Source organism: Enhydra lutris, unplaced genomic scaffold (assembly GCF_002288905.1).
Source record: "Enhydra lutris kenyoni isolate GAN:26980312 unplaced genomic scaffold, ASM228890v2 scaffoldscaffold54, whole genome shotgun sequence".
In the NCBI taxonomy this organism is placed as follows: Eukaryota; Metazoa; Chordata; class Mammalia; order Carnivora; family Mustelidae; genus Enhydra; species Enhydra lutris.
In genome coordinates this window covers 12,529,524-12,547,896 of record NW_019154138.1, presented here as the reverse complement: position 1 = coordinate 12,547,896, position 18,373 = coordinate 12,529,524, and positions in this window count along the sequence as shown.

Sequence of the window (18,373 nt, the reverse complement as noted above, 5' to 3'; positions counted from 1 at the left end):
AAGTGGTTATTTCAGTACAAACTTATGTCCATAAACTCTAAGAGAAAGTAAACATCTGGCTTGTGTCAAAATGTTCACAGAAGCATAATATAGTTTGCATACATTTAAGAGATAACCAACTTATATTAAAACTATGACCAAGGAAAATTTCCTAGGAACCGAGCAATCCGGGACAGCAAAACACTGTGTAGGTTATAATTACATGGTTTTATGAGGTGATGGACATACCAGCCAAAATTTGACATGGTTGTAGGCAACACTGTGGGACCATCCTGAAGGGTAACACAGCCTGCCAAAATGACTTCTGGTTGGAAACCCTGGTAGAGTCAGATGATTGAGTGAAAATAAGAATCAACTAGGGTATGAATGAATATTTAGGTCCAAGAATGTAAGTTTGGGAACTTCTGGGATTTCAGAGGACTGGGTTTTTTTGTGTGGGCTTTTGTTGTTGTTGTTTGTTTGTTTGTTTTTGCTTTGCTTTGTTTTGCTTTGACTCAGTCACTGACCTATGGAAATAAACCAATGGCAGTCGAGTTTATAACTTGAAATTGAATTGGTATAGTAACAACCATGACCAAATACTGCTATAAACATTTTTTTGTCCCTTAAGGCCATCAGCGGCGTGAGGCTACTGGTTTAGGAGGTAGAGAAAGGAGTTACCAACATATAATAATAATTTATTCTTAGGGTCATTGAAAGATGGAAATATGCCAATGTGATATCTAATGTGCATTGTTCAATTTGTTCATCATAGTAAACCCAATTCCTACATATCTACATTTAGAACAAAACAAAATGTTTTCCTGATTTGTTAAAATATGTAACAAAGTCCTATAGAGCTATTAAAAATGAAAGCATATTTAGTCTATGTTTTTATTCATATACATGTATTTTCCTATTAAATATTATGATTTAAATAAAAAGTCAAATTATATTTTTTGAAATGTAAAGAATCCCCAAGAACCCTCCTACACTGTTGGTGGGAATGCAAGCTGGTGCAGTCACTCTGGAAAACAGCATGGAGGTTCCTCAAAAAGTAGAAAACAGAGCTACCCTATGACCCAGCAATCATACTACTGAGTGTTTAGCCTAAAGATACAAATGTAGTGATCTGAAGGGGCACGTGCTCCTGAATATTTATTGCAGCAATGTCCACAATAGACAAACTATAGAAAGAGCCCAGATGTCCATCAACAGATGAATGGCTAAAGAAGATGTGGTATATATATACAATGGAATGCTACGCCACCATCAAAATAAATGAAATCTTGCCATTTGCAATGATGTGGATGGAACTAGAGGGTATTATGCTGAGTGAAATATGTTAATCAGAGAAAGACAATTACGATATGATATCTCTGATATGAGGAATTTGAGAGGCAGGGTGGGGGTTGTGGGGGGTAGGGAAGGAAAAAATGAAAGAAGATGGGATCAGGAGGGAGACAAACCATAAAAGACTCTTAATCTCACAAAACAAACTGAGGGCTGCTGGGGGGAGGGGGCTGGGGAGAGCGTGGTTGGGTTATGGACATTAGGGAAGGTATGTGCTATGGTGAATACTGTGAAATGTGTAAGCCTGATGATTCGTAGACCTGTACCTGGGGCAAATAATACATTACAAGTTGATAAAAAAGAAAAAAGAAAAAAAAAAAAAAAAGAATCCCCCAAAAGTCTAAACATATGTCTTTTTTCCTCTCTTTTAACTAATGGTGCCAACTTATATGCAATTTTAAGCTAAAGAGCTTGGTTATCAATACCTTGAGGAAAGAGCAACATTTTCTTTTCCTTATCACATTGTTCCCAAATTCAACACTGGTCAATAATAAGGTGGCTGAGTAAATAAATATAGCATCACAGCTGGTACATAAATCACATAATTTGGCGCTGAATATATGCCTGTAATGTACAATGGTACTGAAAACCTGAGCTTCATGAAATAGTGAAGGAAGCTGGCTGGAATTATACATGTAATTCATATATATTCAACTGTGGAAAATCTTTTTGTAGATGAAATAATATAGGTACATGTGGGTAGGTATGAATTATTATATATTTCCATTTAAGACCTTGTATTAAGTAAAACTAGCAATTAGATTAGTAACACATCAGAAGATCTCAGTGCTTGCAAAACAAACAGCCTTTCACAAAAATTATATCTTATTCATATTACTCTATTATACAAGTCAGCTAGAGGAAACTGCTATCATTTTTAATAAAAAATACTAGCATTAATAATGTGACAATAGTTTCAATGCTATTTACAATTTTTCATATTTAGATACAATATTTTTGCTTAATTTTAATTTCTATGATTTCTACAAGCATTAAGCTTGATTGAACCTCATAGTATAATATTGACAATGAATCAACAAAATTAAGTTGATGTGAATAAAAACTACTGTTTGTAAGATAACACTGTCCTCTGCATTTAGTTTAACATTCAAAAAATTTTAATTTAGAAATTGTTTTTAGTACCAAAACATACAAAGTAACCTTGGAAAATAACCTGGGAAAACATTTACTGTCCATTAACTATAATTTTATTTCATATATATATATATATATATATATAATATATATATATACATACATACATACATACAATGGATATCTGACAAGTATCACAAGAAGGGGATAAATTTTGGTCTAATTGCCACTAAAAGAACAATTTTGGAATATTCAGTTGCATGTAGCTAACCAAAGTGTATGAATATATTTGCATAAAGGTTTGGAGTAATGATTAAAGCTCACAATACTCAACTGAATACTTTGAGAAGTAATATTTTAGAAGTAATAAAAAGTTCAACCTGGGAGTTGCTAACAATCATCACATCTCCTCTAGTCCCATAACCCCATAACCAAGAGGATAAAATTTACCATCCATAATAGATCTAAAAATAAAATGCATCCTGGAAAAATTCAATAAGGAATGTAAAAATCCTTTCTAAGAAAATTACAGAGCATTAATCACTGAGAACTATAAAAGAAGACAAAAACATGGAGGAAAAAAAATCCTAGTTAATGATGAAGAAAATACCATGTTGTTAAAAATGGCAATTCTGTATATTAAGTTAAACTGTTATTTTTTTAATCCTAAAAAATGCTTTGGATATTTATTTGCTATTGCATAATATTTATTGTGTATATGAATGTATAAAGACGTAAGGATAGAACAAATCTGAATCAAAAAAGAACGTAAAGGTTAAATTTTACAATGAGATATCAAATACATGACAAAGATTAATAATTATAAATAATATAATAGTATCTAAAGAATGAAAAAGTATAGCAGGGGCACCTGGGTGGCTCAGTGGGTTAAAGCCTCTGCCTTCGGCTCAGGTCATGGTCCCAAGGTCCTGGGATCCATCCCTGCACCAGGATCTCTGCTCAGCAGGAAGCCTGCTTCCCCCTTCTCTCTCTCTGCCTGCCTCTCTGCCTACTTATGAGCTGTCAAATAAATAAATAAAATCTTTAAAAAAAAAAAGAAAAGTTAAAGAAAAGAAAGGAAAGGAAAAGGAAAGAAAAAAGAAAAGAAAAGAAAGGAAAGGAAAAGGAAAGAAAAAAGAAAAGAAAAGAAAAAAGAAAAGAAAAGAAAAGAAAAAGTATAGCAATGCAGTAGAATGTAAGTTAAAAATTTATCCAGGTATACCTGGACATATGAAAAGGTGACACTGTGAATCAATGAATAAAGGATGGGTTATTCCCAAAGTTAGAAAAGTTTTAGAAAATTTGGAAAACAAACAGATCTGTTGACTAATACTATATATCATAATTCATTTCAGATGGTTTTAAGAATTACATTAAATAAAAGATAAAGTATAAATATATGGACAAATACCTTGAATGAATTATGCAGTAATCTTTAGTTTGATTATAACCTTTCTGAAAAATTAAGAAATTATTTTTATGTTATTCATGTATTTGCATAAGCAATTAAAATACATATTCATCTAGAAATAGAATAAAATTAAACCTAAACAATAAATTAGGAAAATAATAGTTAAATAAATGACATAAATAAATAATTCTCATAAAAGAATAATTAACAAGTGCTTTTAATTCTAAAAATGTCTTCCTAGCTAAAAAAAATTAGAGCATTATGCACCAAGATATTAAATAGTAGCTATTTTTGTCCTTCCCAAAACAATTTTTTCTATTTCTCTGAAGCCAGGAAATGTTCTTTACTTTTAAGGACTTGTGTAATTAGATTAAAATGTTGGACAACTATATGGGTTTTCTATTGCTGCCATAACAAATAACCACAAATTTAGTGTCTTAACACAACATGGATTCATTATACAGTTCTGCAGAGCAGAAGTCTGAAATGGATTAAAACCAACAAGTCTGCCTTCCTTCTAAAGTCTCTTTAGGAGAATCTGGTTCCTTTCATTTTTGGCTCCTACAAACCATCTTCATTTTTTGGTTAATGGAAATTAGAGGCATTCAAAGGCAGAAGCCTATTATCTTCAAATATCTAGCTGCCTCCAACTTCTCTTCTGCACCCTTCTTTTATTCTAAAAGACTCTCCTTATTTTACTGAGAAAGAGTATAACATATATATAAAGTATATAACAGTTCAGGACAATATCTCCTTCTTAAGATCCTTATCTTTAATCACATCTGCAAAGTCCATTTTGCCATGTGAGGTAACATAAGTGAAAGTCCCTAAAACTAGAGCATGGGAATCTTTGGGGAGCCATCATTCTGCCTCTCATAGTTTGCTAAATTTGTTAGTGTGCTTAAGGGTGATTTGAAAATTTTTTCCATGTGTGGTTTTCTGCCTTTTCGTTTTCTGAAAAGAATACATAAGCATTTGATTCCATAGCTAAAAAAGAAGAAGGGGGGAAAAAAAGGATAGGAAGAAATCTGAGTGAAAAATAAATGTCCTAGATTGGGTGTCTATAGAGATTCACATTCACAAGCCTATTTGGTAACTCATATTTCTATGGACAAGTCACCTCAAAGTTTTGCTATTTAATTTCTTAATGTGAAATTAGGGGGTTTAAATTTTAAAGACTTACAACTTTCAGCTGAGGACCGAAAACTTGGACTAGGACTCTATGACTTTATGAGATTGTTCCAACTGGAATGGCAGTGTAGGCAGAAAAGCAAGCTAATGTTCTCCAACAGAACACTAAAGGCACTTTTAAAGTTGTTGCTAAGTCTGCTGGGTGTTATTTGGAATGCTTTCTCTGTGTTTTCCATGTTCAGTTGTATTGTGGATAATTAAAATCCACATATAATACAAAATTCATTTACTCAGACGACACTTACACAGCAACTAGTTTATGTTAGACATGGTGTTAGGGGATTGCTTCTATGCCATAAGTAATATAGATAAAGCAAACGTATACTGTTGAAAGAGAAGCACAAAGATGAAACACACATATTTCTGTCCCACAAGAAGCTTAAACTTTAGCTGGGCAGAGGGGATAACCACTTCCCCAAAGGCAGACATTGTTTTTTGGTCTCTGTATTCTCCGGTCCCTCTAGCACTCTATCCCCCTTGCCTTCCTGTGCAGTTGATGGTTAAAAGGAAGTCATGTGATCCTTCTTTGCCTAGCTTAGGCTTTATACAGCCAATGATGTGTTTCACGTATCTGCTTGGATGTGTAAAAGGAAGCCATAACTCAACATGCTCCAAATTCATTCATTTGATCATGACTTTTTTTCTGCAATATTAGTCCTCTTCTTGGAATTCTTTTTTTTTAATTTTTTAAATTTGTTTTCAGCGTAACAGTATTCATTGTTTTTGCACCACACCCAGTGCTCCATGCAATCCGTGCCCTCTCCAATACCCACCACCTGGTTCCCCCAACCTCCCACCCCCCGCCCCTTCAAAACCCTCAGATTATTTTTCAGAGTCCATAGTCTCTCATGGTTCTTGGAATTCTAATTTCAGTGAATGACACCATGATCAATCCTCTTATGTAGCTAGAACCCAATGAGTCATTCTTGATATTTACTGTCCCTTACCCACTCCCTCATTTAGGGTACTGGCAGGAAATAGATAGAATATTCATTAGAATAATTCTATCTATCATCATCATATCAGAATAATTCTGAAATATTTTAATTATGGGCATGTTTATGAATGGTGGAGAATGTGTAGGGCTACCACAAGAAACAGTATAGTATCCTGGGTCTCTTTACCACCTCTACCGTGAAAGAGCCACAGGAATCCAGGGAAAGAGTCCTAGAGCTTAGCTGCCTTGAGAGAACTAGAAGTTTGGATTGAGAATGCAGTCATCCACATTGACTCTGCAGGGAGGCAGTCAAGGGAAGAAATACCCTTACCTTCCTGTCTTATAGCCCCCATTTTCCTGTTGATTCCCTCTATTAGTTGGACCCAACCAAAAGCCAAAACCTAGAGAGCCACTGATGTGGTCTATACAGGTCAGCCTCCCATGGACAAGAGGGTGAAGAAGAAAGGACAGTGAATTTAAAGGAGCAAAGTGAATAACCAGAGTACTGGTGACTTTGTCACCAAATCCCATAAATACATATATTTAATATGCCAGCTTTCTCCTATCTTAACACCACCACTGCCCTGGTACAACAATGATAATATTTTTTATTTTAAACGTTGTTTCCTAATTAGTCTCCTCTTATAATTCTGACCTCTTCAGCTAAACCCAGAACAAGCTTCTCAAAATGCATGTGTAATTATGCCCCCTTCTTTATTTAAAGACATCCATATTTTTCTAGCACCATTAGAATAAAGGTCAGAACCCTTAACATGCCCCCTCCCTGGAAAATTATTTTATTTCCTTATTGCCTACTTAACTACTCATTTTCCTTCAGATCTCCATTCTGTCCTCTCTTCTTCTTCTCAGTTGTCTTGATTTTCTGACAAATTGCTTTTTTATTCATTTTCATAACATGATCTACTTCTCCCTGAAATATTTATTATTCTCATAATGTAACATGTATTTGAAACACTCTTGGTTTCTCCCGTAATACTAAGGCCATACCTGTGTCTCATTTTGCTCTAATGTTGGATCTTAAGTGCCTGTACAGGGCTTGGCATATAGTATATGTAGTAAATTCATCTAGAATGAGTACATTAACTAGTGATTTCATTACCTTATTTTTTCCCCACAAGGACATGATGAAGTTGACACATGTGAGATATCTTCATGAACACTGTGAGACTTTGACACATCTCCCCCAAATAACTTAGCGCTCTTCATCTGGTATTTCCCCAAAGCCCAAGGACGAAGTTGGATGTCATGCTGAAATGAATAACCAGGATTGATTCAGACTGAACAAAGCAGAATCTATAGTGAGAATAATGAGTAGAGATTAGGGATGATGAAAGAAAGAGCTCCTGCAGGTTGCAAATCAGGCTTGAGGTGTATATTAGTCGCCTATCGCTATAGTAAAAAATTACCATAAACCTAGTGGCTTAAAATGACACAAATGCATTATCTTAAAATTCAAGTGTCTGAAATGGGTCTAATGGAACTAAAACCAAGGTGTTGGCTAAACTGCTTTCCTTTTGGGAGCCTCTAGGAGAAAATCCACTTTGGTGCCTTTTTCAGCTTCTGGAGTCTAGCTACTTCTTGGCTCAAGACCCTCGTCTACCGTCAAAGCTGGCAATAGCATTATTCTGGCCTTGCCTCCCCCTTTCACTTATAAGGAACCTTGTGATATATTGGGCCCACCAAGATAATCTCTGCAGACCATGAGGTCTCTTCTGGGAATCTGCTTGAGAGGCCTCAGGTACTTTAAGAGCTGATAATCTTACAAGTTTATGATTTATTCCTTATATCACAGACTGGGATGAATGTATATGAAGTGATAGCAAACCATAAGGAAAGTGAAGAATGCATGAAATGGAGACAAGAAGATTAGGGATTCCATGACAGAGTTTTATGCTGGATCTTTAAAAACAGATACAGAGGTATGGTATGGACATGAATGTGGAAAGAGCTCACATTGGAAGGCAGGGAAAGAAAAAAAAAAATTCCAAACAGGACATACACATGGCAAAGAGAAGAGAATGGCCAGAAAAAGGTATAAGTCCATTTTGAACAGCATTCACTTAGTAAAGGAAATAAACATGAATAAAAACCCATGTGAGTATGGGGCAGATGATGGAGGACCCTAGGTATCCGTAGTTAAGACTCTCATCTCCTTAAGTAACAGCGGCACTCATCTCTGTAAGTTGTTCTAAGTGTTCAGTGGCTCACGAGTGACTATAAAGTAAGCTGGTTATGGTGTGGAGTAAGGTACAGGGTAGACACGTGGTGGAGAGACTGGAATTAAAGACCAGGAACCAGTTATCAAGCTTTCCCAAAGCCCAGGTACAAAACAATCATCACCTGTTACTTCTTTCTCTTTCTCTTGCCTCTCACTTTTAGATGCTTTCATTAGTTCTGCTGATATCTTCTCATTTCTACCTTAGTGTATATATTACATTCCTTTTTAGCTTTCTTCTCAGCTATGGGTAGGTAGCAAATGGGAAAACAAGAACTGATCAGACTAGCATATCAAAATACAGTATGATCAATTCCTTATTAACTGGAAATCAGTTATACTTTTCTTATGGAGTGATGTACTTGGCAGTTTGATGACTGTGGTTCAGAACTCAAGATCAGTGTAAGTATTAAAACATAAACAAAAGAGAAATAGTCTACCCATAAGATAAAACCTTGAACTATATCATAAAGAATAGCAAATACCTAACAAGGATACAGTAAAAATAATGCTCCTATTTATCATTTCTGGCAAAAATATCTGGTAACAATTGACAAATTTACAAAGAATCAGAAAATCTACATCCATTTTGTTCCTGCTGTTTTTCTGCTGAGAAACACCTTGAATTTTATAATATCATAGAAAATGTGGAAAAAAATTCATGAACAAAGATGATCATAATAATCCTAGTTATAACAAAATGGAAACATGATAAATATTTGATAATCACTGAATCATTAACTGAAATATGGCCATGCTACTGATAGACTAAAAAGACCAATAAAAATATTTATAACTAATTTGAATACCATAAAGATTTCTGTCAGATAATACTGAGAGAAAAAAACAATACCTATTCAATAGTAAATACAGCATGGTTCCACGTGTGTCAAAGTAAGAAACACACACACATATAAAATGCATTTAACAAAAACTATATGCCTAGTTTTATCAGTTATGATTGGATATGAAGATTATAAAATGATCTTTCTTGCTTTTCCTTTTCTGCATTGATTTGGTGGGTAACATTTTTGTAAAGATTAACAAATATATTGGGGAAGGTATGTGCTATGGTGGGTGCTGTGAAGTGTGTAAATCTGTCAATTCATAGACTTGTACCCCTGGGGCTAATAATACATTATATGCTAATGAAAAAATTAAAAAATTAAACAAAAAAAAAAGACTAACAAATATATGTAATGTTTACAAAATAAATGGTATGTAATGATTGTAGATGTCTAAGTACCTGTGATAGAGGATATAAAAAATAATTAACATAACTCACTGTCTTAGTCCATTCAGGTAGGTATAACAAGACACCAGAGACCGAGCTGCTTTAAAACAACAGAAATTTACTTCTTACAACCCTGCAGTCTGTGAAATCCAAGATCAAGGCACCATCATGGTTGGCTGAGGGCCCTCTCTGAGTGGCAAACTACTTTTCTCTTGAAGTATTCTCACACAGTGGAAGGAGCAAGGGATCTCTGGGCAGCCTCATCTGTAAAGGCACCGATTTAAGAGGTTTCTACCCTTATAATCTAATCATCTCCCAAAGTCCCTCATTTCCTATATTATCAACTTTGGTGGTTAGGATTTCAACATCTGAACTGGAGGCAAATAAACATTCAGACCATAGCATATGGTCTGTGCATTGTTTTTATAGAAAATTATTGCTTTATTATTTATAAGCACTCAAAGAAATCACTACATTAACATAGCAACTTAAAAATGCATTGAAAAAAATGCATTGGAGTCCTTTCATTTACATCCACATATTTCACTTGCGGAATACTAAATATAAAATCATTCATTCTTTCATTTATTTATTTATTCATTTGAGAGAGAGAGAATGAATGCACACAAGTTCATGGTGGGGAGGGGCGGATGAAGAGGGAGAGAGAAATCCCAGAAGACTCTGCAATGAGCACAGAGCATGGAGCCCCAGGTGGGTCTTGATCCCATAACCCTGAGATCATTACCTGATCTCACTACCTGAGATCAAACCAAGAGTCAGGTGCTTAAATGATTGTGCCACCCAGGCACTTCTAAATTCTTTTTTCATTTTATAGTATTTTCTGATTTTTCTGAGCTTCCATAGAATAATAATAATCACTATATAATGGTTGTAAGTGAACAAAATTATGAAAAAATTCCCAGATGGCATTGTTCCAAGTAATAAATGATAACATTTTACATTTTTCCTTTTAAAAGTTATTTAATTTTGTAGATAATAGTTACAATTTTCTCTTCTGGTGTGTTCAAAACACTTTCCTCCCTATGCCTGTTTAGATAAAAATATTTTGTAGAGTGCAAAATATCGAAGAATAAGTTAAACTTGTGTAAAACACTTTCCAATGAAAAAGTGTATTTTATTTCATTTGAGAATTCTTGAAGATAAAAGATACCGTGTTGCCATCAGAACTGTTATTATCTACAAAGACTGCATTGTGGAAATGGATTAAAAAGAATTCTTTGAGATCTTTATATATATATACTAAAGAGAATAAGACTGAACATATTGGAGATGTCTATTATAGTTTAAAGGAATATTGACATCCTATAAAGAAAGAAAATCCAAAAAGATCTGAGTCACAATATCCAACTCGGTATTCAAGAATAGAACAGAACACAAGTACCTTCTTCCACCTTTTGAGTGTTTTTAAGATATATCTTTTTTTTTTTTTTTAAATGCTATACCTGGAAAGGGGCTATGTTTCATGGGAGGGGAAGAAGGTATAGATTAAATTCACAAATAATATAAGGCCAAAAAACAGAAGAGTTGTTAATTAGTTTATGCTTCTGTTTACTTATACTATCACACAGTTTCAGTAAGATTACCTCTGTCTTTTAGCTTCTGACCTGGAAGCAACTACTTTCTAAAGAGGGGAATCTAGAAATGACACAAAGGTCTCCCTCTCTCAAAATTCTTATGCTTCATCTTGTCGTGTGTGTGTGTGTGTGTGTGTGTGTGTGTGATTGTATACATTCTTGATAGACAAAGATCTCAAATAATTGAAGATATTCCACAAGACTCCTACAGGGAAACTAAAAACAAGACCTACTCTGTTATACACTTTGAAGATTAGCTCTTGTTTCTTCTCACAAGTGGAAAGAGTCTACATCTCTCTTTTCATGTGGTAAAAACCCAGTATCGTGCTCACAGGTTAGAATAATAAAACACAACCTGATACTGTTAACCTCAAGGGTCAGTTTTTCACTTAAAGAAAATAATAATACCATATTGACATTTTCCAAACATTAAAAAAATATATAACATAGTAGAGGCATCTGCTAAAAAAAAAAAGTAAAATGATTATGCAAACAATTATGAGAAGCAATAACATTGTGGGGGTCCTCATTGTCATTATTTTGCCCCATTTCTAAAAACAAAACAATGAAAAGAAGGAAATCAGCTGTGCTGGGGGATGATGGATATGAGTACTTGACAATCCCAGAATAATTATGCAGAATCAAAATGCGAATTTATGGACTTTGATCAACTTGTAAATCAGCATTTTGTAAAATTTGATTTTTAGTTACATATATGTATCTTCTGTTCATTACAAGATCAAAAAAAATGGAGCTGGTGCCTTGTAAAAGAAATCTAGCTACAGTATTTATGAATCTAAAACTCAATTCTCTTTGACTCCAACTCCAGCACTGTTCCACTATCTTTTCAAATTTCACCATTCTATTGTCTGACTCTAATTTTTGTACAACTATACAACACCTTAATCAATTGACTGAGAACCTGACTAGAAGTGTTTTAGACCTCAAATATATGTCCCCTCCTTCTATTCTAAAGGCTCGGTTGCAGAAAAATGTCTCAAAAGAACAACAAAATGTTATATGTGTAGGTGGACATAGTTTGAATTCAAGGAGACTGATATAAAAGATTCACATTTATTTGCTTGAGATAATTACTATCCAGAGGAAAGGTAGGAAGCAATAAGGAAAATTTATAGCTTCAAGAATATGTGATCTTCATTTAATTTTTTAAAAACATAAAAACTCCCAAATCTAAAAAAAATACTTAATAATTCACAAAACAAAGATTAGGATACTGCTCAATGCTCAAGAGGGACAGGGGCATGTAAAAATGAAGTCTAGTTTTTTATCATTAAATTCCTGGAAAATTGAATACTATTGAACAAATATTTCTGTAGAATCAACTATGTTTAGCTATTTATTTATTTATTTATATCATATATATTATATATATATTATATATATATATATATATATATATATATATATATTTAGGGACAAGACTATCAAGATATAAAGGAATGCAGGGCACCTGGGTGGCTCAGTCATTAAGCGTCTGCCTTTGGCTCAGGTCATGATCCCAGGGTCCAGGATGGAGCCCCGTATTGGGCTCCCTGCTCAGTGGGAAGCCTGCTTCTCCCTCTCCCACTAGACCAGCTTATATTCCCTTTCTCTCTCTCTGTGTGTGTCAAATAAATACATGAAATCTTTAAAAAAAAAAAGATATAAAGGAATGAAAAATAACTGCTACCAGTTCTTTAAGTACATTTACATTAAATATATAGGATGCAGTCAAATGCTCTACCACTGAGTTATACCTCCAAATATATAGGATGGCTTGAACTCCCCAATGATCTAGTCTCAAAAATATAAAATGTACATGTATAATTTTTTTTATATAATTTTATTTTTTTCAGTGTTCTAAAATTCATTGTTTATGCACCGCACCCAGTGCTCCAGGCAATACATGCCCTCCATAATACCCACGTTTAATTTTTAACTGTGCTTGGTTTTTTTGTTGTTGTTGTTAAGATTTTATTTATTTAGTTGAGAGAGAGAGCCTTAGTGGAAGACAGAGAGATTCGAGAGGAAGAAACAGGTTCCCCGCTAAGCAGGGAGTGTGATGTGGGCCTCTACCCCAGGACCCTGGTATCATGATGTGAGCTGAAGGCAGATGCTTAACTGACTGAGCCACCCGGGTACCCCAACTGTGCTTGGTTTCTATCTCAAGCTCTCAATTCCTAATGACAGTGAAAATAACATCTTGCCAATTTGGGGTAAGTGGTCTTAAAACTTGTCTTCTACAAGATCGATTATAATTGTTGGGAATATTATAACTATAATAGTATAACTCACGCATTCTACCCCAGACATAGAGTAGACATTTATGGTACAATCACTCTCTTTGCCTAGAGGTTGGTTTAAGAATGGGTATGTGAATTATTTCTGGTTTGTAAGACATGAGTAGAAAACTTCTGAGGGCAGGGGCTACTGGTACTGTTTTTTTGTTTGTTGACTTCTAAAAAGTCAAAAAATGAATAGCCCTCTTGCCTTCCTCTTGAATTTATTGTTGGTGACAGTGATGTATGAGACAGCTGTGTCTTACTTAATACTAGATCGTAGACAAAGCTAATTCCCAGAAGAGAGCAGTGTCAAGAGAATCTCTTAAGAAATCAGAACAATCAGTCTACACCGTAACGATGTCTACCACTGGAGTTCTTACTAAGTTAGAAGCTATAAACTTTATTATGTAACATAGTTTGAGCCCTTGCTTTACACCCGCCACTAAACTTAATTTATAGATGAGGAAATGGACACTTAGAAAAAAGATGTGCCCTTCTCCTCAAAGCCACAAAGTAAGTTCAGGAGATAAGATATCACCACACATATTTGTCCTATGAGATGTCAACCATACCTCCAGATGGTGCTTTGTTTCTTATCATTTAAATTATCATGGAACTTATAGTTTCTGCCAAATGGCCTCACAAATTTTACACCAGCCATTCCATCAGACTAGAGGTCAGATGCTAGTCTTCCTTCTCAGTAAATGAAACATACTTTTGAAATATAGCTGGAAAATCATATTTTTGGAAATTAGCTATACTATCTCCAACACAGAACATGGAGGAAAAGATTTATAATACCTAATCTAAGTGCACCTCCCCACCCCGCAATAAAATGCTTCCGCTGGTATTTAGGAAGAGAAGAGTAAAAATGCAGAATACTTTATATTCTCTTGGTTCTCTAAATATTGAATCCTGTTTCATTGCCCCCTCCACCTCTTTCCCCATTCGTCCTCAATCAGGATACTATAAAACCAAAGCCCTATTTTTTTTTTTTACTGATCATGCAAATAAAAATTACTAAAATAATGTGAGCAAGCATAAATTGTGTTTCTTTAGAACATTAGCTCTCTTTAAGGAGCAATTTCCATTTCAACTGGCTTCCATGTGCTATCCTAAAGTTTTTGCAAATACGTACAAGAGACAAAGGAATATGCCAGCCCCAGATCCATACCAAATGATGAGTTCATCTAAGTCTGAAAAAATGACTCTCTAAATTTGTAGTAATGGCCTTTTTTTCATTGATACCTTAAAACCTATTTTTGTAATAATTAACATAATTAAAATCTCTAAGTCAATACTAAGATATTAATGACCACATTCAATTATTTGGTCAACATAAATGTAACAGTCTTCTATTTTTTTTTAAATTTTTTTTCCACAACAACACAACACACCGATAGCCTTAACTTCCTGATAATCTATATGAATTCTTTTGGAGATTATAACTGTCAGAGAGACAAAATTACTCTTCGAACTGAGTATACATAAGATTTATTATGCATATTCCTGGGTCCGTTTCCCTGAAAATATGTTTCTTAAAGAGTCAATGGAGTTTAATCCAGTAATGAGTACAACTAAAACACTCACCAGGTGATAAACATAAGTAGTTCAGAGAACAAAATCAGGAAAAACTGGTTCACAGATGACTTTCAATTGATTGGGGGGATTTTTTAAATTATTTTTTAGTACCTAGAAGCCGGCTGTTTGTTTTCTGTTAAGATGATAACATTTTCCCAAATATGCAAGCATTCTAATTTTCTTGGAACTCTTTAACTGAGCTGTTTTTATTCTTTTAAGTTTATGTGTTAAAAGCAACTCTATTGGATCATCTTCTAAAATCTAGAATATTATACCATGCAGTAGATCATCATCATGACCCTTATATACCCTTGGTTTATCTCCCTCATCATGACCATCACCACCATCATCATTATCCTCTCCTCATAAACAAACAAACAAACAAAAAAACAACAACAAAACAAAACACAACAATTATGAGCATTTATGAAGGATTTCCCATGTGCCAGACTTGTACTCAAAGTTTTACGGACTTATAACATATCAAGACCAGTATTAGCCTGCAGAAATTGATTCAAATCTATGTTGTCCTGATGTCACTCTCTGTGGATTTGCCATTACAGTTTATTTCTCCTCTATCAAGATTCACACTCATTGGCAAATTTCTATATTTTCAAAATACAGTAATCAAAATTCTAAATAATTTGCCTTTTTAGTATCACACAGTATGACCAAAAGTTTAATTTTGGGGAAGATAGTCTTTGATTTTTTATATTAGAATAGGTTTTTATATTAGAATAGGTTCCCATGTTCTTATCCTTATCACATCTTTTATGTATTTTATTCAGATTCTTCACACTGTTTTAATTGCATGTCAAATATCAATCTCCCCAGTTGGAAGGTAAGCTATATAAACACAAGGGTTTTTGTTTTTGCTTCCAAATCCCACTACTTAGTCCACAGATATAATTTCATTAAGTGCATGACCAGATCCAATATTTTTTTTGATACATGGTCAAGTTGCCATATTCTTGGTCTAAAAATAAGTATGGCAACAACAATAACATGTTTTTGAGCATAACTGGCATTTAATGAGTGCTCAGTCTTTAAGGACCTGGGCAAAATGTGATATGTCTTCTCCTATTTAATTCTCACAATAAGGCTTTCATAGATGAGGGTACTTAGGTTCAAGGACATTACGTGGCTTAACCTAATGGCAAACAGGTAGTACAAAGAAGGACTAAAAGATCATGAAAATGCTCACAAGAAAACATTCATGTCATCATGGCTGTCAATCAAAAAGAAAAGAAAGGAAAGGAAAAGGAAAGAAAAAAGAAAAGAAAAGAAAGGAAAGGAAAAGGAAAGAAAAAAGAAAAGAAAAGAAAAAAGAAAAGAAAAGAAAAGAAAAAGTATAGCAATGCAGTAGAATGTAAGTTAAAAATTTATCCAGGTATACCTGGACATATGAAAAGGTGACACTGTGAATCAATGAATAAAGGATGGGTTATTCCCAAAGTTAGAAAAGTTTTAGAAAATTTGGAAAACAAACAGATCTGTTGACTAATACTATATATCATAATTCATTTCAGATGGTTTTAAGAATTACATTAAATAAAAGATAAAGTATAAATATATGGACAAATACCTTGAATGAATTATGCAGTAATCTTTAGTTTGATTATAACCTTTCTGAAAAATTAAGAAATTATTTTTATGTTATTCATGTATTTGCATAAGCAATTAAAATACATATTCATCTAGAAATAGAATAAAATTAAACCTAAACAATAAATTAGGAAAATAATAGTTAAATAAATGACATAAATAAATAATTCTCATAAAAGAATAATTAACAAGTGCTTTTAATTCTAAAAATGTCTTCCTAGCTAAAAAAAATTAGAGCATTATGCACCAAGATATTAAATAGTAGCTATTTTTGTCCTTCCCAAAACAATTTTTTCTATTTCTCTGAAGCCAGGAAATGTTCTTTACTTTTAAGGACTTGTGTAATTAGATTAAAATGTTGGACAACTATATGGGTTTTCTATTGCTGCCATAACAAATAACCACAAATTTAGTGTCTTAACACAACATGGATTCATTATACAGTTCTGCAGAGCAGAAGTCTGAAATGGATTAAAACCAACAAGTCTGCCTTCCTTCTAAAGTCTCTTTAGGAGAATCTGGTTCCTTTCATTTTTGGCTCCTACAAACCATCTTCATTTTTTGGTTAATGGAAATTAGAGGCATTCAAAGGCAGAAGCCTATTATCTTCAAATATCTAGCTGCCTCCAACTTCTCTTCTGCACCCTTCTTTTATTCTAAAAGACTCTCCTTATTTTACTGAGAAAGAGTATAACATATATATAAAGTATATAACAGTTCAGGACAATATCTCCTTCTTAAGATCCTTATCTTTAATCACATCTGCAAAGTCCATTTTGCCATGTGAGGTAACATAAGTGAAAGTCCCTAAAACTAGAGCATGGGAATCTTTGGGGAGCCATCATTCTGCCTCTCATAGTTTGCTAAATTTGTTAGTGTGCTTAAGGGTGATTTGAAAATTTTTTCCATGTGTGGTTTTCTGCCTTTTCGTTTTCTGAAAAGAATACATAAGCATTTGATTCCATAGCTAAAAAAGAAGAAGGGGGGAAAAAAAGGATAGGAAGAAATCTGAGTGAAAAATAAATGTCCTAGATTGGGTGTCTATAGAGATTCACATTCACAAGCCTATTTGGTAACTCATATTTCTATGGACAAGTCACCTCAAAGTTTTGCTATTTAATTTCTTAATGTGAAATTAGGGGGTTTAAATTTTAAAGACTTACAACTTTCAGCTGAGGACCGAAAACTTGGACTAGGACTCTATGACTTTATGAGATTGTTCCAACTGGAATGGCAGTGTAGGCAGAAAAGCAAGCTAATGTTCTCCAACAGAACACTAAAGGCACTTTTAAAGTTGTTGCTAAGTCTGCTGGGTGTTATTTGGAATGCTTTCTCTGTGTTTTCCATGTTCAGTTGTATTGTGGATAATTAAAATCCACATATAATACAAAATTCATTTACTCAGACGACACTTACACAGCAACTAGTTTATGTTAGACATGGTGTTAGGGGATTGCTTCTATGCCATAAGTAATATAGATAAAGCAAACGTATACTGTTGAAAGAGAAGCACAAAGATGAAACACACATATTTCTGTCCCACAAGAAGCTTAAACTTTAGCTGGGCAGAGGGGATAACCACTTCCCCAAAGGCAGACATTGTTTTTTGGTCTCTGTATTCTCCGGTCCCTCTAGCACTCTATCCCCCTTGCCTTCCTGTGCAGTTGATGGTTAAAAGGAAGTCATGTGATCCTTCTTTGCCTAGCTTAGGCTTTATACAGCCAATGATGTGTTTCACGTATCTGCTTGGATGTGTAAAAGGAAGCCATAACTCAACATGCTCCAAATTCATTCATTTGATCATGACTTTTTTTCTGCAATATTAGTCCTCTTCTTGGAATTCTTTTTTTTTAATTTTTTAAATTTGTTTTCAG